We start from the raw sequence: 3,420 nt of genomic DNA, 5'->3' as shown, positions 1-3,420 counted from the left end.
GACTGCGGCGTGCTTTATTTATTTACCTTCCTATCGAGGTGTCGCTTCAGACACCCGATTGGGTTTACAGTTATTTTGTTGGGTTTTCGAGCGGACTACCACCGACCCCCTTTTTACCTGTCTTGATTTTATGAATTAATTTGCCATTGTTAAAATTAATCATGACGCATCCATGCATGCATTTGTTATATCTTACGTCCGAACTGTCTTGCGAGTACTTTCAAAGTACTCACCTGGCTTGTTGATTTGGCCAGATGCTGACGAAGGCGATCTCATGGATGAAGATTTTGATAGCGAGTCCGACGCCTAGAGGAATCCCAGTCAGTCTCATGCGACCCTGGATTTGGTCACTGTATTCTATCCGCTTCCGCTACCAAATAAATTCATCGAGCCTCACCTCGACGCTCGATGAGATGCCAGTTTTAGAGTCTTGTATCTCACTCCCCGCTGTGTTTTTCCGCCACCACCCCATCCTCGAGTCAGTAGTATGCCTCCACACCACTGTGTCATGTCCGCCATTATGTATAATTATTGGCGTGCTTGTAATAATTTGGTTGAGCAACCGTAGCTCGACCCTGTAATATATTTTATGCTACTGGCTTATTGTATCAAGAATTTGTCTACCGGTAAGGAGGATTTTTTTCTCATACTGGACTCAAAAGATTGGTTTCTCAATAAACATTTTTATTGGAAAACTGGTCGTGACAAGCTTGGTATCAGAGCCAGGCTGACTGTAGGAAGCCACTAGGTGCGATCGCTAATCGGTTATTAGCATAATAGAGCTAATTCATTTTTTTTGCAAATGTAGTCATTTTCTGATAGTCAGCATAAATTTATGATCTGACCATTCAGAATTTTTGCCTACTTTTGTAGATGGCCGACAACAGCTGCGAGTCTCAGACCTTCGCCAACGTGCCCGATGGGTTCGTCAAGCTTCTCTCCTTCATCGTTCAGGTCGCGATGGGGCCATCTGTGCGCCCAGTCCTCACACTCTGCCAGCACCGAGTCAACGACAATCTGACCATGCACCAGGCCGCGGTGCAGTTCAAGGGAGGGCGTGGTGAGTTACGCCGCTTCCGGTTCTTGGGAAGAGCCATGCCTACGGAGAGGCATGCTATGCAGATGGCAGCCCGCGAGGCGATAGCTCGTCTCAGGGATGTCCTCCCCGTGATGAAGACTCGTCGTTACCGTTATCTTCCATGCCATGTGCCTTACACCTGTCACTACGCATTCTCCTGCCCCAGAGGAGAACGAGACGAGGCTTTTGAGATGCTTATTGAGTATCTCCGGGCCCTAGAGGCAGCCTTCGACAACCTGGTGGATGACTTCGTGGCTCCCCGCATGGACTCAGTCCATGGTTGTGCCGCCAACAGGAGGGAGCTCCTACCCACCGCAACGCCACTGACTTTGGTCTCGTCCTCAGCATCTTATGCACCTACTCGTCGCCTGCCTTCTACCGAAGAGTTCAACCAAGTCATTGCGCCCACTCCAGCGTGCACTGCACCACCCTGCGCGCCCACCCCTGTTCGTGTTGTTCCGCCCCTGGCACCCGCTCCATCTACTCGGCGCAACACTACACGTATGGAGCCTATTAGCAAGGAGGAAGTCGAGTCCCCAGCCTCACTACGCCTCACCCTCGGCAGGGCAAAGGAGATCGTCAACATCTCCGCCTGAGTACGCTTAGCCATGCAATGTACCGCTTTGTACGATATGTTTATATGTACATAGGTTGTGAGAAGTAGCCTGTTTGCGCATCATGTAGGATCTGGAGGAGTGCACTAGCTTAAATAACATGTCAGGATTATGTACGCATATCCTGAGTGATGTATTGTATAATTACCGCCCGCGTGTAAGATATGTAATGAGCAGTCCTTCTCCGCGCGCAAATCGTTTTGTTTTTCTTAAGTAAGCTTGGTTATTTAATTTATTTGCCAGCTTTGTGCATTATTGGAATTGTTTTTGCGACCCTTTTCGCTTTTCTTATGGGTTTTACAAAATATATCCCCAGAGTGAGAAATGTCTCGTCCTTGGACTCGCTCCATGCCAACTCCACCAGAGGAAAATTATGATACACAACCCAGCAACAAGTTCACACAGGGACAGTCAAGCCAACAGGGCAGTGAATCAGCACTTTCACAAATGTGTCGCCTTTATGAGCAGAGTCAGCAGCAACATCGGGAAATGATGAACCAAGTCATCAACATGGGAAATCACCATGGACAATATCAGCAGCATTCCAAGTTATCTGAGCTACAGAAGACACGTCCCCAAACATTTTCTCATACTGACAAGCCTCTTGAAGCCGAGGATTGGCTTCAAGATATGGAGAGAAAATTAATTATTGCGAAATGTTCAGATCTCGAGAAAGTACTATATGCTCCGCACTATCTCACAGGAGCAGCTGCATCATGGTGGGAGAATTTTCTGCACATGCACCCCAACGAAAATGATATAACCTGGGATGATTTCAAGGAAGGTTTCCGTGGTGCACACATTCCTAAGAGTATTATGAAAATCAAGAAGAGAGAGTTCGATGACCTCAAACAAAGGAACATGACAGTGTCAGAATACAATGGTCAATTTACTCTATTGTCTCGCTACGCCAATGAAGAACGTATGACTGAAAGCAAGAAGATGGAGAAATTCCTTGACGGTCTGGCGCCCGCGCTTAAATGCCAACTGGTCGTGCACACTTTTCCAGATTTTAAGACACTAGTGGACAAAGCCATTACTCTGGAAAATGAGAGACATAGCTTGGAGGATTTCCGCAAGCGAAAAAGAGACCAGACTACTCTTGCGCGCAACCACCGAAGCAAGACAGATTTTCAGAAAGGTGGGACACACAAACCTACGACAAACGTCTCACGCCCAACCAAGAATTTCCATGCAAGGGACAAGGAGTTCACGTATCGCCCAGGCGTTACTTGCTACGCTTGTGGAGAAGAAGGGAACTATGCCAAACAGTGCCCCAAGCCAAGGAACTCGACCCCGAAGCCAAACAACGATGGAAATAATTCAACGCCCAAGCGCAATAATTTCAACCCCAACAACAACCACAGGAAGGGTCATCTAAACCACGTGACCAGAGAAGAAGCACAAAACGCTCCGGATATCGTACTCGGTACGTTTCCTGTCAACACAATACCTGCAATGGTTTTGTTTGATTCTGGAGCTTCTCACTCATTCATTTCGAAAAGTTTTGCTTTGCAAAATAATTTTTCGATGTTTCCTCTAGAAAAATCCATGATCATCAAGTCCCCTGGGATTCAGCAAGTTACTCAGAGTTACTGTCAGAATGTGGTTATTGAGTTTGAAGGATTGAAATTTCACGCCAATCTTATTGTGTTGGACAATAAAGGACTGGATGTCATCCTAGGGATGGACTGGTTAACCACCAACAAAGGTTTTATTGACTGTTTC

This window comes from Triticum urartu, chromosome 7, assembly GCF_003073215.2.
Source record: "Triticum urartu cultivar G1812 chromosome 7, Tu2.1, whole genome shotgun sequence".
Lineage (NCBI taxonomy): Eukaryota > Viridiplantae > Streptophyta > Magnoliopsida > Poales > Poaceae > Triticum > Triticum urartu.
The sequence above is the reverse complement of the archived record's forward strand: the minus strand, read 5'-3'. Positions refer to the sequence as shown.